Source organism: Acanthopagrus latus, chromosome 2 (assembly GCF_904848185.1).
Source record: "Acanthopagrus latus isolate v.2019 chromosome 2, fAcaLat1.1, whole genome shotgun sequence".
In the NCBI taxonomy this organism is placed as follows: domain Eukaryota; kingdom Metazoa; phylum Chordata; class Actinopteri; order Spariformes; family Sparidae; genus Acanthopagrus; species Acanthopagrus latus.
Genome location: NC_051040.1, coordinates 1,318,083 through 1,344,000, shown reverse-complemented (window position 1 = coordinate 1,344,000; position 25,918 = coordinate 1,318,083). Strand labels below are relative to the sequence as shown.

Here is a 25,918-nt window from a genome sequence, read left to right as displayed (position 1 = left end):
AGTTTTAAACTCCTTCATGCTACACAAATTATAAAACACATATAATATCAGTTATTGATGTACAAGTGCTGCATCCTTTGAATCTTCAGCAGCTGAAGGATCAGCAGAAGAGCTTGTGTCAACACGGAGCGTTTTATTTTGAAAAGTAACCGCCCTGCTCTGCTGGCGTGGCGGAGACGTGTCCAGTGGAAATTGGCTGTAAGAATTTTCGGGAACGTTTATGGAGAAATGTTGTGCAGTGAATGTGAAAAATTCGCCTGCACATCAATTATTTTTACAGCATAATTATGATATTTGCTTCACCCAGCCTGGTGGAACAGACCCAGAAACACAAATGTGCAAAAGGAAAAACAATGAGGGTTTTAAAATCCATGAATATTAGATTGTTTGTGTTGGTTCACACTTATAAGACGAGATTTAGTTGATCCCTCAGCAGTTATCAGAGAATCGAACGAGGGAAGAGCAAAGATAGAATTATAGAAATATCAAATAAAGTCCTACTGTAAAATCTCTGCACACAAACTTCTGATAGATGGAAAAAAAAGTGAAGCTTTGTCGTCGACAGTCTGTTGAACATGCAACGTTTGAGTGGAGTACCAGTTAAGCTCTTTGAGATATCATGAGCATGATGTCATCATGCAAACACCAGAGAAATTAAGAGGAATAACATACGAGCAGCGACACGGCGTCCTCGCAGCGGGAGGAATCAGATAAAGTGAGATTCTGGATGAGTGTTTGTGTGCGTCTTTAAATATTTACATGCAGTCAGTCAGACTGAAACGCAGCTGGCTCCAGAACCAGCAGAGGAAAACTGGGAATGATTTACTGTTCACGCTCTGTTGGTGCAGTTTCACCCTTCAGGCGACCTGATCAAGTTTTTCTAGAAAATCTCAACATGTCCAAACGACACTTTGCTTCCTGAGCAGTCGAGCGCTCGCTGTCAGTCACCTCAAATAACTCCTGAAATTAAAGAATTATGTCCTGAGTGTCAGACTCAGACAAGGAGAGAGGACTCAGATGCAGAATAGCAGGTGTAATGACAGGTTTTATTTTGCTGAATTGCAACTCTTCAGTATGAATTGATAAATCAATTGCTATGAAAATCTATGAAGACAGACAAGACATAGAACATGCAAAACGAAAAGGTACAACAAAAGGCCATCAAAATCTCTAAACTGAAAATCAAAACTCTAACCAGAACTTTGGAAACAAAGATCAATCAACCCAAGAGAAACAATTTCAGAAAATAAAACTTGACAATACTTAACTAGGGTTTCAAGGCAAGACTGTGGACAAACGACGAAATACTTCGGCGACGCAGACGGGGGAAGACAAAGACTTTATACACATGAGGAAGGGGAACACAGGTGAAAACTATCAAGGATCAGGGATGATGTCAGACCGGGAACACAAGAGGAAGTGACCTGAAACGAGAGGAGAGTTACTTTTCAAAATAAAACATGAAATTCACAAGACAAAAACCCAAGACAGGACGTCCCTCACCGCGGTGTGACACTGAGAACTTGCTGCTCCTCCTGAAGTCCGAACATCACCTGTAGTGGATCGTATCGTGTTGGAGGTCAAAGCGTTCCTCCTGTGTGTGTTCACAGCTGTCACTGTAATACGACTGACTGCTGCGTTCTCAACATGATCCTCAGACTAAATGATGGCCAAATCAAAGAGTTAAAGCTTTCTGCTTCTTTATGTTGCAACTCTACATCTATTTATTACATATCTTTATTTAACATGTTGGCCTCTGCTCCGGTTGGTTGGAGTCCACTGGTTCAGGGTTTGGAACACGTCATGATTTGGCTTAAAGTTCCTGGTTTGGCCAGAGATGGTCCGACTTCTTCAGCTGGAAACAATATCGAGCGGTTTCATATTTGAAGACGGTGAAATGCAGTGATCTAACCTCCTCATCCCTAACCCTAACCCTCAGTTATATCCAGTGTTGAAACGTGGACTCCACCTCCAGACATACCCGTGATAATGATCATGTATGAACACATTCGAATGGATTTGGTTTGCAGAAATGTGAGGCGCAGACGTTTTCTCCTGGTGGCTGAAATCATCTTAATGCTCACGAGTAACCTGAGGTACCTGTGTTTAGACTTTTTGTCTTTCTAGATGGTTGAATGCTTTAGTCTAATTTAACTATGGGCCTGTTGATCAGTTGAGCTGAGCTACGTTTGAAATCCAACTCAAGATATCTCGATGACTAAAGCACATTTGATAACTCTGCTGTTTGTCTGTCACACTGTCTGTGTGTCACTGTGCTGCCGTGGGGTTGTGAGTCTTTTGTGCAGTAATGAAGCTAAATGTAATTGTCTGGCTGTGGTTTAATAATAAAACAGTAAAACACGCTCAGTGTGACGGACGTGATGGAGGGATTTAACTTCTTTAAAACACCTGCCGCCCCGTCTGGACCTGTTCTGATCTGTTCCCGTCTTGCGACACCTTCCTCAGAATTAAACCTTTTGATTCGGTTTAATTTACCCAGAATGACATCAGCTCATCTGTTTACCAGATAGTGGAGAGATTGCTTCGATGATGGCGACTCTGTATTCCGTTTACATCCGACTTCCAGATGCTCCGTAAACATGCAGCGTCGTGAATCGAGTGACACTAATGAAGCTGCTGCTGATGAGAGCTGAGATGTTTGTTCCACTTGTGTTGACGGTCTGCTGATGAAACTCTCAGCCGACTTCTTGGGAAGAGATGACATGTCATCATGAGGCAAATTGTTCTTTTGTTTCTGTTTGTCGTCTGTGTTTTTCCACCAGCTGCCACTCAACTCATTTACACACTGAAACTGCAAAACCACAAAACTGACTTGAGGACTTCTGCATTGTGCAGCAGTTACGTAGTATATTGTCAGTTTGTCTGAATCATCGGGCCGACAGCATCCATGACACTCAGTGGCTCTTTGACCGACTGAGCCTGGAGAACTGGATGATGCTGAGCTGGATGTGGAGAGATATCAGTCTGATGAGCAGTTTGAATAAGCAAAGCAGTACATGGGAAGAGAAAGAGAAAGGGAACGTTGAGCCTGTTGCTTGGTAGTGATTAGAAGTGGCTGTATCAGAAAGAACAGTGAGAAAATGAAACAGACAACCGGCTGTATTCCAGAAGCTACAGAGTGAGCTGCAGAGAGACGAGAGGCAGCACAACCGTCCACCTTTGTCAGTGGTTTGTTGATGTCTGTTTGCTGTGTGTTTAAAACCAGCAACTGTATGTAACATCTGCAGATTTGCTACGATTCTGTGTGATACGATGTGATCTGATACTGTTTCTGTTTCTGATGTTTGCTGTGGCTTCATTTTCCACTCAGGATTAAAGTGCTCAGGGGTGTATGATGAAGTGAAAGGTGTTAAAACTCCTTCATGCTACACAAAGACAGAGCATGTACACAGTCATGAATAAGCTAACATGCCGTGTGTGTTTTGAATCTGCGTCGGAGTGAATGTGGCACCGAGCGTGTCCTCCAGCTGTCCTCGTCCTGCTGTGGTCCTGCACTCAGTCGGGTCAGAACATTGTGGTGGAGACAGACGGGTCTCTGTGGAAACAACGCTCTCTGATCCCACACTGTTTTGCATCCTGAGCCATATTTTGTTCGTTTCCTTTTCATGCTAGCAGACATTAGCCCGAGCAGCTGTAAAACAAACTGGATCAGCGTGGTGCTTATTCTGATCTCTGGATGGTCAAAAGACTCCATGATGGTCTCGGAGTCTGCTGCTCTTAATCCAAATCACCTGCTCTCTTCTCCAATGATGCTGATGTTTTAGCAGTTAATGCTGAATCTGACCACACTGTGGCATCACTCCGAGGAGCTGGCAGCTGCTGCGTCTTCAGGCCGGCCTGACTTTGGCAGTCAGATGACCTCAGACGTCGCTGAGTGGTGGCTGAGGAAAACGCCACTTTTAAGACTGAACGTATTTTTGGATCAGATTTGTGTTGAGGCCTGTCACACTTGGACCTCTGAGAAGATAGCAGCTTACTGACAGAAAACAGAAAGCTCTTCAGATAGATGATAAAATGATGAGCTCATTCAGTGAAGTGTGTGGGTGAGGCCGTCAGCGGCTGCTTTACAGTCACTGAAGCCAACATGCTGATGATTTCTGGATGTTTACATGTGAAGATCTTCGTCTTCTCTCCATTAAGTCTTCTCAGTTTATCTCGCTGTCCTCCCGTTTTTACTTTCTCTTCCCTGGCGAGGATTTATTACACTCCTTCTGTCTCCGTAGCACTGACCCCTGACATCACATCCTGTTTGTGTGTTGGACTATTGTGAAGCAACATAACTGAGTGTGACAGGAAGAATGAAGAAGGAGGGCAAAGACACTTTACAAACGGCGAGACCGCAGACTCTTTAGCCTCACCTCCTCGTCTCTTACTGTAAGAGACTAACACAAATCTGTTCTTCATCCGTTTCCAAGCGTGGTTTGGTATGTTGGCTCACATCTGCTGTGTGGGTGTGAATATTCTTTCAATAACATGAGATCTGTGATAAAATACTTGAGACCCACAGTCACCATGTGGTGAGTCGGGACACTGTGAGATTAACGACAAAAACGTTTCAAATCCCATTATTGTGGGACATCAGTGGAGCAGGAGCACTGAAGCAGGACACACAGGTAACAACCTGTGCACACAAGTCAGGAGTCATGTGACACCCTGCAGCCAATCAGAATCAAGTATTAACCCACAAGATGGTATAAAGGTTACGATGCAAGTCACAACCCAGTCAGCAGAATAAATGTTGAGCTGAGTGTGTTTCTTTGTGTTGCAGCTTTACGCTGAACCACACGGTCACACAAACTAAACTGAAAAACTTCTTTGTTTTTCTCACAAAACTGGCGGAAGATGTTCCAGCTTTGGACTCCTTAAAATGGATGGACATGGTCCGACTTCACACTAACAAATAGCCGGTTTCGGGCTGGAGACGGTCCAACTTCCTGTGAAAAGAATAACCAGCTGTGGTCGCCACAAAAACAGCTGCAGATGATCCAACCTAGCGTGATAAAAACCTGAATTTTGTTGCCACAAAACTGGCTGGAGATGGTCCAACTTCCTGTGAGAAAATCTGATTTTGGTCACCACAAAACCGACTGGAGGAGGTGCGACTTCTGTGAAAAACAGCAGTTTTTGTGATGACCAAAACCGACTGGGAAATGTCCCGGGGTCTCGTTAAAAACTCCTGGTTACATCACCAGGAAAATGGCTGAAGATGATCCAACTTCCTGTGAAAACTAGCCGGCTGGAAATCTCTCCGCCGACTCGTCCCGTCCAGCAGCCTCGTGTCCTGTAACACCACCACCTTCTCCTCCACCTGCACGTGGAAGTCAGCTGACGAGTGTTTAATGTGAGTGTGATCTGACACGTTTGGTTCAAATGTCCTCGTACATGTCAGCTGTTTGCAGACATGCTAACTGCTAACTGTGCTGGGCTTCTCTCAACATGAACTACAATGAGTTTGACTGTTGTCAAATTACTGACAGCAAAAACCCCCGACGACAGAAAATCCCAACGCACATGACCAAACCTTCCCTGATAACACGAACACAGAGGGAGGAGATGAGGGAGGAGGTGAGGGGGGAGGAGATGAGGGAGGAGATGAGGGAGGAGGTGAGGAGGGAGGAGATGAGGAGATGAGGGGGGAGGTGAGGAGATGAGGGAGGAGGTGTGGGGGGAGTAGATGAGGTGGGAGCTGAGGAGGGAGGAGATGAGGGAGGAGGTGAGGGGGGAGGTGAGGAGGGAGGAGATGAGGAGATGAGGGGGGAGGTGAGGAGATGAGGGAGGAGGTGAGGGGGGAGGAGATGAGGGAGGAGGTGAGGGGGGAGGTGAGGAGGGAGGAGATGAGGAGATGAGGGGGGAGGTGAGGAGATGAGGGAGGAGGTGAGGGGGGAGGAGATGAGGGGGGAGGTGAGGAGGGAGGAGATGAGGAGATGAGGGGGGAGGTGAGGAGATGAGGGGGGAGGTGAGGAGGGAGGAGATGAGGAGATGAGGGAGGAGGTGAGGAGATGAGGAGATGAGGAGATGAGGGAGGAGGTGAGGAGGGAGGAGATGAGGAGATGAGGAGATGAGGGAGGAGGTGAGGAGGGAGGAGATGAGGAGATGAGGAGATGAGGGAGGAGGTGAGGAGGGAGGAGATGAGGAGATGAGGAGATGAGGGAGGAGGTGAGGATGTTTTGACTGCTGCTCTGACATTTGACTTCTGTTTCATGCAGATACACCTCGTAGATTTATAGAGCGCTGATGTCTTCTCCATGTGTTCTTCCTGTTATGTCTGTCCACACACACACACACACACACACACACACACACACCTTCCTGCTTTAATCAATGATCGACAGTTTTGAATATCTGACACTGTTTGAACTTCTTAACGTATAAAAGGAAATAAAATGTCCAAAGAAGCAGAGACAGAGCAGACAGAGTGTGTGTGTGTGTGTGTGTGTGTGTGTGTGTGTGTGTGTGTGTGTGTGAGTGTGTGTGAGTGTTTTATAGCGACACAGGAGGAGGTGGTGATTGGACATGGTCACGCTGCTCAGCACTGCAGCTTCCTCTGCAGGAGGACTGAAGACTCACCTGTTCACCTGTTCACCTGTCCGTCAAACGGTCGGGTACAGTAACGACTCTGATCCTCTGCTGCTGTTCACCGCCTGATGTCAGCTCGCCTGCTGATCTTTAACATCTCATCTTCTGCCGTTTGCTTCCTTCACCTGCTGGTTACAGGTGTTTTTAAAGGACGTCACATGATAATTTCAACATTTCTCTAATTTGTTAATACTTTTCTTTTCACGACAGGTGAATAATCAGATTCTGAGGGTTCAGCAGAGAAAGACACAAAGCAACACAGCAGACGTCACAGATGTGAAACTAAATGAATCCCTGCAGAGTTTCACAGACTTTTTGGGGGGATTGTTGCAGCTTAAAACAGCTGATTTCAGAGCAGCTTATCTGAAAATGATGAAGCATGTTGAAAAGAGAAAGATTACAGTAATGATAACTATCTTTTTGCTTTTGCTTTCACACAATGTGAAACTTTTACGATGAAGCCTGATCCTCCGAGCACACTTTAAGTTACACTCTTGCGTTCCTGATAAAAGATGTTTTAGACATTATAGAAGCCGTAGATCTGTTGTGTTTTATGAGAAATGATTACTCTGTGCAGACGTGATATATGGCTTTAAAATGTCTTGTAATTTTGAAATTACCAGTGCAAAGAGAGGGAAGATTAGCTCATCGTCGGCGTATTGTCTGTGTTCGTGGTTTCATGTTCATGTTTGAATATGTGACGAAGGTCTGAAGGACAAAACAGCAGATGATAATATGTCCGATGTCTGTTTACAAGAAGTAAAAAGTTCTTTGTGGTAAAAAATGTTTCACCTACGTGTCAGATAACGTGTGACTGGATTCATCCTGGATAAATAAATGTTTGTGTGTGTGTTGATGCAGATTTACAATCATTTCTCTGATATAAACTGATGAGAGGCGTCTTTTTGTGAGGAGGTACACACACACACACACACACACACACACACACACACACACACACACACACACACACACACTTTCATTTCCTCTCTGTGTTTGTGCATCCAATCAAAGCTGTGCCAGGAAGTGATGACCGACCAATCAGGAGACAGCAAACATTCAGAGAAATGGTAAACAAAGCAACAGAAACTGGAGGAAAAGCCTCTTAATGAGCCGACAGAAGAATGACGGAGAGATGAATGACTTCTCTCTGGTTTCCTGTTGTTTCCTCCTTCGTCTCCTTCCTCCTCCTCCTCCTCTTCCTCCTCCTCTTCCCTCCTCGCTGTGTTCACTCTGATACAACGCTGCGTTCACGTTGTGTTTATATAAAGCTTCGGCTGAGGTCAGTCTGTAAACGCTCTTACTTGTCGTGTTTCTATAAAAAGCCGCTCCAAGGAAATCGTCCATTTCCTGCCAGCTCCTTCCCTCTTCCTGTTGGTGCGAGGTCACTTCCTGTTGTCACAGAGGGCAGCCGATCTGTGCCCGGCTCACTGCTGCTGCTTCTGAATGCAGCCGGTCCAGTTCGACCCGTGAATGATGAAACATTTCTCACCTTTGCTGGTATTTATAACAGACACCAAACTGTGACATTACAGTAGAGGTTCTGCATCTCATAGTTCAAATAACTGGAGGAAGTTCTGTCTTAAAATGTCTCAAACTGACTCAACATCTGTTTTTATATTTATTATTTTCAACAATGTTCAAACCAGAGAAAGTTTCCTGGAGGTGAAGGTGAGTTTAATCCGGTCGTCCGTCACTATAACTTCAGTCAGACGGTGAGGAGGGAAGTCTGAGGACGACAAACTGGTTTTCTGTGACGTCCCCAGTGAAAGTTTCACCAAATTTCCTGCAGCTCATTCCTAAATTACCACGTGAACAGGGGAATATTTTGCTGAAAAATCTAGATCCTGAATATCTGGATCTACTTTTTTACATTTTGAATAAGACGTTCTTCTCGACGTCCAGGACTTGTTGCGTCAGCTGACGTCTGGTAATGTTTGTGTCTGTGCTGCTGCTGCTGCTGTTCTGTGGGTCTGGAAATGACCCAAATAAAGCTGCGGTGTGTTCAGGTGCTGCGTGTCTCATCACGCCTCAGCTCACCTCAGATATGTGGCCCTGCCGGCCTCCACCTGAGCTGCTGCAGCCACAGACCTGAGCCTCCGACACAGTTCAGACCTGCAGCTTCGTGCCTGCTGGCCAGAGGAGAGAATGACAAGTTTAATCCAGACACGATGAGTTAATAATCCCTGCTGAGTTACTGACAGCCAACAATGAAACCCGATGATATGATCAGATAAACAGATAATAAATGTGTTTTGGATATGAGTGACTGTTACTGTAGCTGCTGCTCAGCTGTTCATCTGGACGCCTGATCGGTAGTTTTTTTTAACCTTATCTTTGCTCAAACTTGCTCACGTTGGTCACAGCAGAACTTTATTATTAACACATTAAACTCAGGTGCACTGCTGCACTTCACAAAACCATTTTCTTTGAAACGAGTCAGTGGGAAACTGATGAAGAGGAACAACTTTCTGCTGCAGCTGCTTTTCGTCTGACAGGTCAGCTCTGTGTTTCATTCCTAGCTCCTCAGATTGTGACGTGTTGGGATGGACACAGTCTCAAAGCTTCAGAATATGATCAAACTGTTCGACCAGCTTGGAACGAGACGTCTTGTGGTACGGAGAGAAACTGGCGGCAGAACATGTGAGATATTTGCCCTCCGGCTGTTGTCTTTGTGGTGTGTTCAAGTCGAGGCAGCAGTCTGCTGTCGCTGCTTCTTGTTCTTGGATGTCAGGACAAAACTAAACATCTAACAGTTATGATCCAGTCCATGGAAACCAAACATCAAAATGGCTTCACACAGAAATGTGATGAAACTACCAGCGTAAGTGTGGATCAGTGAGTTTGAGAGCTGCTGGACAGATCCAGGCTAGCTGTTTCCCTCTGCTTCCAGTCTTTATGCTAAGCTAACGTTGATGTAACGTGTTATCAGTGATCCGTCGTGATGTGTGTTTGTCAGGTTGCTGTCACTGAGGTGTAGTTTATTAAAATGGAGGCATTTCTTTGTCGCACTGAGCTGAAATGAAAGTTGAACCCTGCAGAAGTCTGAGCTCAGATCAGAGCGCCGGTGAAACTGAGTTCATACACTCTGACATGTGTTTGACCTGCGTCTGCTCGCCTCCCGCCGGGCCGCTGTGCCGCTCTGACACACATTCCTCAGTGTTAGTCAGCATCTTTATTGTCACTGTGTGATCCGAAGTGACAACTCCATCACTGTCGATGAGCTTCTACCAGCGCTGAGTCCGCGGGACAACTTCCCCGGGTCCAGCTAGAGGGACGGACAGCGGGGAGGTGAATGCTCGTGTCTCTTCTGATTTCTCTGCTGGACCGGATTGTTCTGTTTGCCTTCACATCGGAGGAACAGTCGGTAGCTGGAGGCACTTTTCTGTCTTGCAGAGCGTGACTATAAAAGTCTTCCCGTCTTTATCGCTGTGATTCATGTTGTTTACTCGGCCTGTGGGTGGGACATTAATAAAGTCTGTATCAGTCCATCAAACAACCGCAACCACTTAAGTACTGAAGGTCGCTGTGATCAGTTTTGATAAGATGCTTTCACTTTCACTCCTGTTGGAGCCGGTCTTCCTGCATTCCTGGCACATAATTTCAAGCGTGTCGGTAACTCATCCAGCGTGGCTCATACGAGGAAACGGTTTGTTCATGGAAGTTTGGTCGGGCCGAACCTGCCGGCACGACGCCAGTGACGGGAAGTTTCTCCGGAGTGTCGGAGCACGAGCAGATCATTAACCACGAAACACTCGCTGTCACTCACACAGTCTGTGTGAAGTTCAAACAACAAGCCTGTCAGAGACTAATCCAAACAGTCACACTCTTCCAGATGAAGTCACCTTGTGTTCATAGAAATGTGAGCGCTGCCTGCAGGCTGTTTCTTTAGTGTGGCTGAAACCCGTCCTGTAAGGACTCGCTGCGATATCACATCCCACCAGCACAGAGACGTGAATCCAAAAATATGTGTGATAGCTGCAGATCAGTCAGTCACACTAACACATTCCTCATCTATTATAAACAAGATCATCACACAGAAACAACCAGCTCTTTGTATTCCCGCCTCACTGTTGTCCTGCAGTGTTACTGTTGGCACCGCCGTCACACACACAGACCAGTAAGGTGGAGGTCGGGGTGGATGGACCGGACCTTCATCCAGGAGGTCGTGTTTGTGTCCAGTGTGAAACCAAAAGTCAACACTGGCTAAATCGACGCGGGTCACCTGAGTGAGGATCGGCTCTCCAGCGAAGATATCTGGATGAATCACGTTCCTGCACATCTGGACCTGAAGGTGTGAAGTCGAGTTATTTGGGCTCAGATCGATGAGACACTCTCAGACTCATCACTGATGTTATCTTTTACAGGATCTTACTAATACAGTAAAAAGTGACATTGACTTCTTTGTCATCCGTGGAAAAATGAAATCAGCAGACTCCCTTAAAAAAACATTAAATTCTGACACCTGTTGCATCAGGAGACACTGAACCGACTGGTTGATGTTTCTTTCTCTGTGTCAGTTTCATCCAGGGATGTAGGTGTGTGTGTGTGTTTGCATATAGAAATTGAAAGTGAGATCCACTGAGAGGAGTCTGAGGTTGTGGGTTGATGTAAGTGTCGATGCCAGGGCTGTACTGACGTGCTCGGTGGTTTATCAGACGAGCCCAACTGGAAATTTATCTCTGTATAATCTTAACAACATCATTATATCTGAAGTGTTTCCTTCCGATCAGAAACGTCCCCTCGGTCTGATGGTAAACACATTACAGGAGGTTCTCTGCTCGTGTTGTAACAGTTATTTTATGAGCCTGTTCCCTTCAGCTTGTGTACTTTCATGTCGTAACATCCTGAACTTCCCGTCAGGCCGAGATGTCCAGATGAAATAAACAAACAAACTGATTTTGTGCATCTGATCTGTTTCCTGAGGCTCGATCACTCTGGACTGTGAGGACTTGAACCTGCTTCCAGGATCGGATGGTGCTTCTTGTTGAAGTCGTGTCATTTGAATGCAGACGGAGGAGACAAAGCATTTGGATGTAAACGTGTAGCTGATGTTAGCGTTGACCACAGGCATGCTAACACTGCAGCCCTCAGCCAAACGTTGACAGACTGCAGGGACTTTTGAGAGAACATTTTCTGGCAGTGATTCATTTTCTCATCTTGCTTCATGTGAAATCTGCCCCATCAGCTCGGAGTTCACCAAACTTTTGGTCTCATACTTTAACTCAGCTAACAGCTGATCAGTCACAATGGACACGTGTTTGTTGGCAGGATGACTTTGATATTTTACTTCCACCTGACGGTCTGACAGGGACTTTCTCACCGCAGGTACACGCTGCATCACGGTGATATTTGTGAGTCTGTCAGGTATTTTGTATCTGACAGCTGATTCTTCTCACTGGCTCGTTGGGTTTTTTCCAGATGATTAACAGACGATGTACAGAAACTCAGGATGTGACTGATCCAAACCGAACAGTCACATGTAAACTCATCGCCCCCTCACGCACATTCTCATTGGCTCAGTCACCTTATCGGCACCTGAGTCTGTTGCGAGCGCGTAAACATCCCGCGGCCACCAAAAACAAACAGGAAGCTCTCCTGCTGACGGGATCATTCTGGGTTTTCCCGATTGACTTCGAGCGCTGTGACGCTCCCTGTGACTGATATAACATCTAATACAGAGTCATACGTACGGCAGGAAGCAGGAACATGCCATGAGTTGCTCTCTGAAGGTGTTACAGTAGAGAAAAGGTGCAGGATAATGTACTACAGTTTCCATATCGACGCTCCACCACCATGTGTTGATGCACGTTGTCACTTTGGAATTCAGCGTGTTCACCCGGGTCACACGTTTGGATCTAAGCAGAACCGAGTTCACACGTTCCCATTGCACACAAATGCCTGATCTGAGGTCCAATAAAACAGCTTGTGATTGGAGAAATCAGAGAAGAATCCAGTGATGGAGGACAGTTTCTGTGCCTCAGTTCAGCGTCTGGATCCTCTGAAGGACCTGATCTTTGTGGTCTGTGAAGGCGAGTCCTTCAGAGTCCTTGTTAACCTGCTCAGCTGTTGTTAAATGTGACGGTCTAGTCTTTGGAGCATTTCCTGGTTGCGTCACCGGATGTTTTACTCTTACGTCACGATTTCTGCTGCCCAGGCCCACGAAAGTGACGATCTACGCCACGCGATGTCGCCATTTTCTCTGTTTCTTTCTTGTTGTGCTGCAGGACAGTTTTCAGTCTTTAACTCTGTGATCTGTGATCCTGCTCGCTGGCTGGAGAGGGTGAGCGAGAGAGGAAGATGGTGTAGCTGTTGACTGGTGTTATCATCAGAGTCCGTTGTTATTCTGGGCAGCAAGACGCCAATCTGGCCGACTTTTTGCGGCCAGGTCTGCAGATTTAGACAGAAGGTGGTATACCGGGGGTCTGTTCTGGTCCTCGGAGGGAACGCTTGTTTCCACCTCCACTGCTGTAAATCCAAGTCGTCGATGTGCTGGACCCTGCGTCAGGTGGGCGGAGGTGTCGATGACCTGCACTGTTGTGAAGCTCACAGCCGGAGAGTTTTAAAAGCAGGAAACAGCTGATCACAGCAGTCAGTCCATCACTTCATCAGCTGGACAGCTGCTGAGATCCAGGAGCTGCAGCGTCTCCTCGTCTCTGTAGCTGTCTTCTGTCCACTTGTTGTTGTAGTGACCAGCTACTAACAGCCACTACTTTCAAATTAAAAGCCCCCCGCTAAGAACCCAGTTCTAAACTCCAGTGGGGTGCAATGTAAAGCTCTTATTTTGAAGACAAATTCAGCCATTCTGCAGATGTACTTTTCTATCTGAACAGGGCTGCTGATTCCAGAACACTCCTGAACAGAAGGTAAAAACATGTTTTGCGTTATATTTTCTCTCGGTGCTGCAGGACGTGAACGCCGTCGGCTCGTTCAGATGTCGGAGATGCCTCAGCAGTACGTCAGCAGGGGAAACCCTGAGTGTGGACACAACTCTTCCTGTGTCACAGGGACGGTTTCTAATTAACCTAATGGAACACGGAGTAAAAGATGAAGTGCGTGATTCACTGGAGAGTGTCGTACTCAGCCCTGCGGAGGACCTGATGGTGCGGACATGTCTTCAGATATTATCACTGATGAGTCACGCAGAGGTAGCTGTAGATTTCAGGCTCGACCGCGGTGACGCTGCTGATCACAAACATCTGACTGCATCTTATATTCAGCTTGAAATCAATATATCAGCATGATCATGTTTATGTTTTGAATTAATATTTCGGTGTTGCAATATGCGAGTAAAGGATCAGTTGTGGTTATTAACCACTTCTCTGTGTGAAACCACAAAAAGAGGATCCGACACCCACAACAGAATGTGACGCGCTTCTACGAACTCTGAGCTCCTCGTGTGTGGACGAGCGTCGCTGCATTAACAGGATTTGTTTCTGGGCTTTTACAGTAAACAGGAACATGTGTGCCGAGTGACTCATCCGCTGTTTACGGGTCCGTTTAGAGATGCTGGGTCGATCCGTCTCTCTACAGGCCCGTGTCACTCTGGAATGAAACTCCTCGTAAGTCACAGCTGACGTTTCTCTCACCGCGCGTTATTTTTCCAAAGCGTTCACCGCTTCATATGAATTTACCCACCTCTGGTTTATCAGCCAGTCTCAATCAAACTTCAACAGAAACTTCAGTGAGTTTCTTGGAAGTTCCACTTGAAAACGGGTCGTTTCTGCATCATATCCGCCCGGTGAGAGAGGATGTGGTTCTCGTTACATGAAACATTTTGAGAATTATTTTAAAAAGCACATTTAAAAGCTCGATAACATCGAATCATGGTGAGAGCCTCGGAGGAGGACGGTGTTAGCGAGAGGTCAGCAGAAGCTCACTTCCTGTTTTTTATTTTAGCGGGACCACAACAGTTCCCTGATCTTAAACTCTTCACACCAGAACCTGATCCGCCGCGGGGTCAGCTCAGAAGAGCCCTCGTGATAATAACAAAAGTGAAACTGTGGCTGGTCAGAGACGTCCGCAGGGATTCTTGTGATTCATGTAAACTTCTTTATCCTGCAGATAAAGAAGTTCACTGCCGTTGATCTCAGAGGAGATAATATGAAGATATTTCTGCCCGGCGGTTCAGTCGATGTTTCTCTGCTTGTGTTTTTGCATTTTGCACCTGGTGTTAATAAATGTTTTTTATAAGAATCTGGATTTCAACATCAGCATTAGGGAGGCAGCTCACCTCCAGATGTCGTCTGACTTGTCTTTTATTTACCGTAAGTTGTGCTGCTGGTGGTCTGGAAATGATGCCACTTTGAAATTATAGTAAATCAAAAACAGAGCGAATGAATGAATAACGGCTGATTTTGTGTACTGTGTTAAAAATAAGAATCGATTGTCTGCGTCTCACTGAAACTTGACCTGCGAAGTTTTGTGTCTTAAAATAAGTCTAATGATGAGAAATTAAACAAATATACAAGATTTTGAGTTTTTCAGTGCGACTCAAGAACGTCTGTTAGTTTTCCCCTCAAGTATTTGATTTAGTTCAGGTTTATTTCTGTCTTTGGGTTCAGTTGGTACGATACCGGTCCATAAGGCCAAGCTGAAGGTCTGTGACAGACATCGACTCGGTTCTGCTCTTCCACCACTCGGACCTTCAGTCCTCCTCTGCCTCTTGCTGAGGACGCGTCCGGCTCTCATGTCTGCTAGCGATCAGGCCACGCTGATGGAGACTTTAAACATCTTCAGCTTCGGGCTCGCTGACTGTTGAAGCGGCTCGACGGAGAGAAAATTAGCTGCAGCTGATAAGAGCCTGTGACTGCTCGAGTTAACCAGCCGGGGGAGTGAATCCGAGTCTTACACATCATCATGTGTTGGTGGTTTTTGTGGAGTCTGATTCATTTGTGTGGTCGGATCAGTGGACCAGGATGTGACTGTACCTCCATGTTCTTACTACGTCCTTCTCTACATTTAATTGATCTATTATTAGTCATCGTTCGTAAGATTTGTTACGGTATTTTTACCTTCACTGAAGGATCTTCATCCAGCACCTGAGCAGCCTGTCTGACAGCGACCAGGTGGATCAGTCCAGGTGAGACGCGACACTGAAGTAACATCCGTGAACTCACCGCCATGTTTGAGGTGCAGATTTAAAGTTTGCGAGAACGAGTCAGTTGTGAAAACTGATCTCAGCTCAGACTGATGGACGGGATCAGATTGTGTAACCTGGTGTGAACTCACAGGAACCCGTCGAGCAGCCGGCAGGTCGGACCGGTTCTGTGTTTCAGTGAAGCCGAACATCAAGAGGTCGACCCAAAACGAAAATCATCGGCGTCGACTGTGCCGGCTCTCAGTTTCACTAACAGAAACACAATCTGAGGCTTCACAACAGCGAGCAGACTTTGACCTGCGCTTTGAGCTTCCACTGTTTGGTTTGGACGGTAACCAAGAGAATTATCACCTCAGATGAGTTCCCCTTCTTACAACAATGGAACAGAAACAAATCCAGCCGGTAGTCGTGTGACTGATAAGGTTTGTTCTGACTGAAAGGTGACTGATGTAGAAGAGTTATCGTCACTGTTAACACTTTTGTTTTGTGGAGACTTTTACATGCTTCTGGTAGTTGTGTATATTTTTTAAAGACTCGTGTGTTTTGATAACATACAGAATTAAAAATGTCTTTTACAGATAGAATATACAACAAGTCATGTTGAGTTTTGTTCAGTCCAAATGTTTCTGACGATGTTCAAACCACAGAAGTGTTCCAGGAGAGAGTCAGAGAGGGAAGACGGCCAACAACATGAAATGGTTTTAGATTTTCATCAGCGTCGGTGGATCCAGATGACTTTCCTGTACGTTAGCTGTAAGATAGCAAACGTTTGAATTCAGGTCGACTCTGACTGAACTGAGCACTCAGCAGAGACTCTGGTTCTGGTTCTGGTTCTGGAACGTTTCCCCTGCAGCTCCGGTCAGCAGTCGATATTAGAGAACAGAAACAGCCGACAGTGGACTGAAAACTGTGAACAAAATGAAACGATGAAGTGAAATCTGTGTTATCAGATCTGCGTCAGAGGGCGAGGCCCGCTCTATCAACTTTGTAGGATCCATTACAGTAAATCAGACGCATCATCTTAAAGAAAAGAAAAAAACTAAACACACTATGTAGAAGTCGCTGAGGCTGGAAACTCCCGGGCATGAGGAGGAGGAGGAGGAGGAGGAAGAGGAAGAGGCGGAGGTGTCGGGGTTTTCAGCCGGGAAAGTAAACCCAGATCAGAAATAAGATAATAAACATTTGAGAGAGATGACGGCTGCTGCACTGGCACAAAGTCTGACGGCTAATGTGCCAACATGCAACAGAAAGACAATGAATCCCACAGGAGACGACCACGCTGAGGAAACTGGACCCGGAGCAGGAAGTGGTTCAGGCAGACTAACAGCTGCTGCATGCTGGGATCACGCTCCTCATCTACGCCCGGTGGACTTCCTGTGTGTCGGCCAATCAAATCACGAGGGAGAATTCCCAACAAGTTTACAGCTTGAGCTCACAGTCGGACCAGGAAACGTCCGTAATGAATGAAATGGAACTGAAAGTGTTTGGAGTCTCTGTGTAGCAGAATGCTAACGACAGCATGCTAACATGCTCATTAAAACAACAGAATCACTAATCACTTCCTGTTTCCTACCTGATGAAGGTCTGAGCACCTAAACACTGAAACTAATCTCAGGTGAAGTGGACGCTGTGCTGGAGACTGAGTCCTGATTTGCAGCCTTACGTTACGTATTTATTCATGTTTGATAGAAAGACTTTTTAATAGAGAGCAAACTCAACAAGACAACGAGGATATTAAGTGACAGCTGGGAATAAACCTGCAGCGTGGAAAGACGAGTCAGCAGACGGACAGAACATCTCTCACTGCTGTCAACACGTCAGCATCAGCTGATCTGTTCTGAAGGTCTGCTGGTACAGAAATGGTTCTGATAGTTCTGGCTGGAGGAAAAGTCTGCAGTAAAATACCAAAAGCTCAAACTAATGAAGGTGACTGGCAGTAAACACTGGTCTCTCCTGTTGTTAATCCAGGTTTTATGTGTTGATTGTGTGTGTTCTTATTTTCTTTGTCGCCACACGCAGAAGATAAAGTGTCGGCAGCTTCGTATCGTCTGACTTTGATCACAGTCATATCGTGGCAGCATGATATCTGCACGTCTGTGTCCAGAGACTTGTCTGCTATTCTTGTCCAGTATCATGTCGGGATGAAACTGAGGGAAGTGAAATAAAATGGCAGACTGATCAGGAGTGTCGGCGCTGCGTGTCCGACGCCCAGAGGTCCGGTACTTTCTGATCAGGGACTTTTTAAATAACGTCCCCGCCGACTTCCTCTGGAGCTTCACCGTCCTCGAACAGGGAAAGTTTCCTGCAGTACAAGTGCAGCTCTTGTTTGATGAGCTGACGGAGGTCGATGACCGACACAGTTCAAACATTCAGACGACTGAGTGCTGCGAAGGAATGAAATCTGTTGTTGGCCGCGGCTTTAATGTGTCATTGTGAAACTGAACCTTCATTCTTGTAAGTTCAGGATTAATGTTGTTTGCTGTTTCAGCGCTGCCGTTCAATACCGCCGGTTTTTACCAGAAACACCCGCCACTGTTACACAACTAGTAGGTGTGTGTGTGTGTGTGTGTGTGCGCGCGGGGGTGACACGGGGATTACCTGTCACTTCAATAATACTGAAAGTGGGCGGAGCATCCATGAGTCACAACCTTCATTGTTGTCATTGTCCAGCGTTGGCGCTCGTCACTGCGAGTTTCCTGTGCAGCTGATCGCACACAAACAAACAGTCGCTCGCCTCAGATTCTGTGGAAAACCCTCTGACCCGGTTCAGTCCAGCCTGGGTCGGCCGAGGTCACACTTTACTTCTTCACCTCTTCATTCGGACTCTTGGATTTTCCTTTTATTTTTATGAGCTGGTAAAGTCAGAATTGTGTCACATAGGAAGCTTCAGAACATGTTTTCTCTGCCGGTCTCGTGGCAGCAAACACACAAAGTGATTAGAAGTTGGAGAAACACCTTCGATTGGTTTCATTTCGGTGCACGCATCGAAATGTTTTATTTATATTCTCACCACCATCAATCCATCGTCGCAGCCCAGACCTCCAGCCACCAGCAGGTCAGCTTACATGACGACAGAGGAGGCGTGTTGGACACATCCAGACTTGAAAGCTTTGACACAAAGACGATTATCTCAGACTGCTGCTGTTGGTGCGACAGAGAAGGTCATGAGGTCACCAGGAGGTCAACTGGGTTCATCGTGCAGGAGGATCATTAACTGACTGTCTTCAGGTTCTGGCCGGTAGAAGTTTGGTGATGGTGCCGGTTAGTCAGAAGTCCACAGTGGATGGTTCAGTCTCGGAGCAACAGTCACCAGTTTCTCTTGTTTCTTCCTCTCCGGTGTGGAGCAGGAATTTCCCCTCTCATTACCGCCTGGACTCAGTGGGACGTTCCTCCTGCTCTCGTCTCTCTGCTGGTAGAAGCTGGACTGCAGAGTGTCACCTCTCATTTGTCTCCTGAAACAATGGCACAGTTATATAACCACATTCCTCGCATACTTTCACAAAAAATAGCTTCTAACGAGACAAAGTTTCTGACTTTTTACACAGGCAGAAGATTAGAGGCCAGTACAACCTTCAGAGAGCAGCAGACTGGACCCAACCTGAGCCTTCACCGTCCAAACTCCAGAGACGAGTCGTCACCGAGAGTTCAGCTCAGGGTGTTAAACTCCAGTCGTGACCCGGCTTCTGCAGAGTTTTCAACCACAGCACATTCAGTACACAACAACACATTCAGTACACAACAACACAACAACACATTCAGTACACAACAACACATTCAATACACAACAACACATGCAATACACAACAACACATTCAGTACACAACAACACATTCAGTACACAACAACACATTCAATACACAACAACACATTCAGTACACAACAACACATTCAATACACAACAACACATTCAGTACACAACAACACATTCAGTACACAACAACACATTCAGTACACAACAGCACATTCAGTACACAGCAACACATTCAGTACACAACAACACATTCAGTACACAACAACACATTCAGTACACAACAACACATTCAGTACACAGCAACACATTCAGTACACAACAACACATTCAGTACACAGCAACACATTCAGTACACAACAACACATTCAGTACACAACAACACAACAACACATTCAGTACACAGCAACACATTCAATACACAACAACACATTCAGTACACAGCAACACATTCAATACACAACAACACATTCAATACACAGCAACACATTCAGTACACAACAACACATTCAGTACACAACAACACATTCAGTACACAACAACACATTCAGTACACAACAACACATTCAGTACACAGCAACACATTCAATACACAGCAACACATTCAGTACACAACAACACATTCAGTACACAACAACACATTCAGTACACAACAACACATTCAGTACACAACAACACATTCAATACACAGCAACACATTCAGTACACAACAACACATTCAGTACACAACAACACATTCAGTACACAACAACACATTCAGTACACAACAACACATTCAGTACACAACAACACATTCAGTACACAACAACACATTCAATACACAGCAACACATTCAGTACACAACAACACATTCAGTACACAACAACACAACAACACATTCAGTACACAACAACACATTCAGTACACAGCAACACATTCAGTACACAACAACACATTCAGTACACAACAACACATTCAGTACACAACAACACATTCAGTACACAACAACACAATGCTACGGTGCTACTCGAGCCGCACCACAATGATCTGAGTTCTTGTGTAACGCTCAGCTGAGCCTTTGCTGCTGAGAACTGAGCCCAGGCGGTTGTGCTCTGTGGATCGTAGCCTGACAGTCCAGCCTCCATCACGTGACTCCAGCACAGTTAGTACAGATTTAACTCATCACAGAGATGTGATGACAACTTGTAAGAGTCTGAACACTGAAAACACTTTTATTTATTGGCCACATGTATGAATTCACCTGCAGAGCTCGTAGAAAGCTGCAGAATAAAAAGTCTCTCTTCTTCCTAAAAACATTATTCTGACTGTGAATGGATCATTTTGAAACGTTTGGCGGATCCAAAATGACTGTTTTTGTTTTCTTTGTGTCAAACTGATCATCAGCTGGTCGGCTGTTGTGGTGAAGACGAGCAGATGGAAGACCAAAGTTTATCCTGTACGTCTTATTCTGGCGGGACGGAGTCAGTTTTTATATCGATCACCTCGTCAAAAAAAAATCAAGTGCAGAGATCAAACCCAACGTGTCTGGAATGTTCTGATGATCCATCTGAAGCTTTACTGTATTCACTTCCTGCCCCAGTGTACCGTCAGAACTCTCTGTGTACCGTCAGAACTCTCTGTGTACCGTCAGAACTCTCTGTGTACAGTCAGAACTCTCTGTGTACCGTCAGAACTCTCTGTGTACCGTCAGAACTCTCTGTGTACAGTCAGAACTCTCTGTGTGCCGTCAGAACTCTCTGTGTACAGTCAGAACTCTCTGTGTACCGTCAGAACTCTCTGTGTGCCGTCAGAACTCTCTGTGTGCCGTCAGAACTCTCTGTGTACCGTCAGAACTCTCTGTGTACCGTCAGAACTCTCTGTGTACCACCAGAACTCTCTGTGTACAGTCAGAACTCTCTGTGTACCGTCAGAACTCTCTGTGTACCGTCAGAACTCTCTGTGTACCATCAGAACTCTCTGTGTACGGTCAGAACTTGTAGTTCTGTGTCAGGCCTCCGTCCTGTTCACTTCTGTCTGCATCAGAACCAGGAGGCAGTCAAAGTTCAGTCAGCCAGGAAGACTTCATTCATTTCCTGCTGGTGGCTCTCAGCCAACACACACACACACACACACACACACACACTCACACACACACACACACACACACACACACACACACACACACACACTCTGACATGCTTTTGGTTTCATTGGTTGTGACAGTCGGACTAAAGCCCAGTGAAGCTGAACAGCAGAGCAGAACTGTGTCTGTATCAGCCGGTGATTCATAAATCCATCAGCGCTGAACACCTGTCAATCAATGCACCTGTCAATCAATGCACCTGTCAATCAATGCACCTGTCAATCAATGCACCTGTCAATCAATGCACCTGTCAGTCTTCTCATTAATTCATTTACACGTTAGTTGTTAATCTGTAGTTCCAGCTGCGGTGAGGAGGAAGCATCAGAGGTTCTGGTTCACGGCTCGGTCCGATCGCTCCGCCTCGTGTCTCCATCACCTGCTCTCACATTCCGAACATACCTGCACTCGGTTCTGTAGAGGAGGGGAAGAGGTGGGAGTTCTGAGAGATGGAGGCAGAGAACAAGCTGGCGGGCCGCGCCGGGTCCAGTTCGAGTCACAACAACAGCGTGTAGTTTACATCCAAACTAAGACAACTGAGTGGAGGTCCTGGTCCGGTCAGGCTCCACCGCAGAACCAGCATCATTCATGTTTTTAAGTCCTTTTGGGTCGATCTGAACAAGATAATCAAACCCCGGTGCAGGTCCGCTGACTGGGTCCGGTCACGAATCAGGTCTGGAGACGTCATTTACACTGACGGCGCTTTTTAAAATGGCCGACCCAGTTTCAGGAAACATGAAAACAAATGTTCTGATGAGCAAAATGAGATTTTTTCAAAAAGTGTGAAGCTGCTGCTGATCTTCTCCAGAACTGGTTGACCCTGTTCTGATCAGTTCTGTTCTGTTCTGATCTGTTCTGATCAGTTCTGATCTGTTCTGTTCTGATCTGTTCTGTTCAGTTCTGATCAGTTCTGATCTGTTCTGTTCTGATCTGTTCTGATCTGTTCTGATCAGTTCTGATCTGTTCTGATCAGTTCTGATCTGTTCTGTTCTGATCTGTTCTGATCAGTTCTGATCTGTTCTGATCTGTTCTGATCAGTTCTGTTCTGTTCTGATCTGTTCTGTTCTGATCAGTTCTGATCAGTTCTGTTCAGTTCTGATCAGTTCTGATCAGTTCTGGTGTCCATCCGGCTGCAGTACTGTATCATCAGCTCTGTCGTTGAAGATCATTTAAAATGTTTATTGATCTGATTCCTGGTGTGCAGCAGCCCTGAGGGACAAACCAGGTGAAACATTTTTATGAATCTGATCTAAATTATTATTATTGTCATATTATTATGACTTGAAAAAAATTTTCATGAGGAAAAAAAACACGTGAAACAGAGAAACAGAGTGGAAATGTTATTTTATTTATTTTCATGAGGAAAAACAATCTCATTCTCTGGTGATGGAAAAGATTCAACTGTCTTTTATTTTCTTTAAACTGTGTTAAGAGATAAAAGGCTGCTGCTGCTGTCGTCACGACCGGAGCGAGCAGATGTAAATTCTTCTCTAACAGCTCTTTATTCTGACGAACAGAGCTGATAAATCAACTGTAATGTTACCAGAGAGGAATGCAAACTCTCTGACGGGCTGCCAGCTGTGTGTGTGTGTGTGTGTGTGTGTGTGTGTGTGTGTGTGTGTGTGTGTGTGTGTGTGTGTGTGTGTGTTTACTCTGAACTGTTTGGACTTTGACTTTGACCCAGTTTTATTTCGTCCAGAGAGCAGAGGAGGGAGTCCTGATGAGAAAACCATGAACTCCTGATGATGATGATGATAATAATAATAATAATGATAATAATAATAATAATAATAACACCCCTGAACATCACTGCCACCATCACTTCTATTTTGAATCATTAAAGTGTCACACCTGTACAGTCATGATCAATAATTACACAATCTGAACTCTGAACCAAAACGAGTCCTGACCCGGCGGACTGAGGACCATCATGTTCTGGTCGGTCCCGTCAGTCCTGCAGGACTCTGAGGACTCTGAGGATTTATGTGGAAATGTCTCCATCTAGTGTCCATGAGCAGACTGACGGCGTGTGACTGACAGCAGCTGATCCAGCATCAGTTCCACTGGGTCAACACGCCACGTTCAGCCCGGGTGTCACCTGCACATCATTGTTCTGATCAGCTGAGGGTCAGCGGGTCGACAACTGGGCGCTGGGGTTTTATTTTTCATCTAAATTAAGTGCTTTTCTTCAAATTAAAGTGAATTCACCTGTTACCACATTTTATTTTCACCTGAAAGTAATTCACTCATTTTGTTTTCAAAACTTTTCACTCGTTTTTCTTTCACCTAGAAAATAAAAAGCGTTTTTCTTTATTTCTTGTTTTCACCTGAATTTTTCTATTGTTTCTATTTTAACCTGGAACGAAAATCACTTTTGTGTTTTCACCTGGAAAATTAAGACTTTTTTGTGACACAAAATTCTTAACTTTTTTTCTCTTTTTTTAGTTAATTTAGTTTAGTTAGTTAATTTCTTAGTTAATGCAAAAACATTCACTTTTTTTTAATCACCTAGAAAAAAAATTACTGGTTTCAATGTTTTTCCGAAAACTGTTTTTTTTTTCTTTCTTTCTTTCTTTCTTTTTTTTTTTTTTTGCAGGAAAAATAAATAAAAATGTTGTCACCTAGAAAAAAGTTTTTATTTTCACCTGAAAGTAATTAATTCATTTTATTTTCAAAATGTTTTATTTTCAATCATTTTTCTTTCACCTAGAAAAAAAACATTGTTTTAACCTGAAAGAAATTAACTCGTTTTTATTTTAACCTGGAATAAAAATCACTTTTTTTAGTTACTTAGAAAATAAAGTTTTTTTACACCTGAAAAAATCATCTCTTTTTTTAGTCACTCTTGTTTTAATCACCTGAATAAATTCACTCTTCTTTAGTCACCTGGTTATTTTTCAACACCTGTTTTTATTTCCACCTGAAATAAATTAAATCATTTTGTATTTTAACCTAGAAAAAAAAACACTTTTTATTTTCTTACTTTTTGTGACACAACAGCAAGAAAATAAAAAGTGTTTTTTTTTTACAGGAAGAAATGTTGTCATTTTTTATTTTCACCTGAAAGTAATTCACTCATTTTATTGTCAAAACGTTTTATTTTCACTCGTTTTTCTTTCACCTAGACAAAAAAAAAAAAACATTTTTTCTGTATTTCTTTTCTACACTTGTGTTCACCTGAAAGGAATATATTATTCTGTATGATCTCAGAAGTGCTTATCTGTCAACCGGTTCATTTAAACATATTTACACGCTTGAAAAACAGCAAACATCGTTCCGGTGAACAGGTGAGTCTCTCCGGTCTGCTCTCACCTCACAGCGCCCTCTAGTGGCTTTACTGTGAACTTTGTTATTTCCACTTGGCTGCACTTTTTTATTCAATGCAAAAACATTCACTCTTTTTTAATCACCTAGAAAAAAATAAACTCTTGTTCTTTATTTCATTGTTTCTTTATTGTCACCTGAAAGAAATTTTTAATTACCTAGAAATTTTTTTCAACACTCGTTTTTATTTTTGACCTGAAAAAAATTCAGTCTAGTCACCTAGAAAAAAAACATTTCAACACAAAAAAGAAAACTTTTTGTTCTTTCTCTCTTTCAACACTTGTTTCTATTGTCACCTGGCAAAAAAAAAAAAAAAAAACACTTTTTAGTCACCTAGAAAAAAATCTTTGTCTTCTCTGTAGAAAAGAAATTCACTTGTTTTTATGTTTTTCAACACCTGTTCTGATTTTCACCTGAAAAAAATTAGCAGTTTTTTAGTCACCTAGAAAAAAAACTTTCTTTTCTTTAATTCATTCCAACACTTGTTTTTCTTTCACCTATAAAATAAAAGCACTCATTTTTATGTTTTTGAATACTCACTCTTTTTTTTACCTGAAATACATCAGCTGCTTTTTTTAGTCACCTAGAACAAAGTCTTCTCTTTATTTCTTTTCAACACTTGTTTTTATTTTCACCTGCAAAAATGCAGTTTTTTTGTCACCTCTAGAAAAAAAATGTTTCACCTGAAAATCTTTGTATAGTCGACGCAGAGACTTTCACTTCTCACAGGAAAAAAAAATGTTTTTCAACACTTGTTTTTATTTTCACTTGGAAAAAAATTTGACTGATATTTTTGTCACCTAGAAAAAAAAAATTAAACTATTTTGTTCTTTTTTTCGACACTTGTTTTTATTTCCACTTGGAAAGAATGTGCTGGTTTTAAGTCACCTAGAAAAAAAAAAATTTTTTAGGTGGCTAGAAAAAAGTCACCTAGAAAATGTTCTTTATTTCTTTTCAACACGTGTTTCCACTGTCACCTGAAAAAACACTTTTTTAGTCACCTAGGGAAAAAAAAAAACTTTCTTTATTT

General features: G+C 44.2%; 1 protein-coding gene across 1 annotated transcript in view; it reads left to right on the top strand.

Annotated features, from left to right (window-relative positions):
* Nucleotides 1–25,918, top strand: part of LOC119004384 (octapeptide-repeat protein T2-like) — a gene marked incomplete at both ends in the record, with an annotated part of 62,228 nt that overhangs the window by 11,699 nt on the left and 24,611 nt on the right. The gene's annotated exons all lie outside the window — the stretch shown is intronic.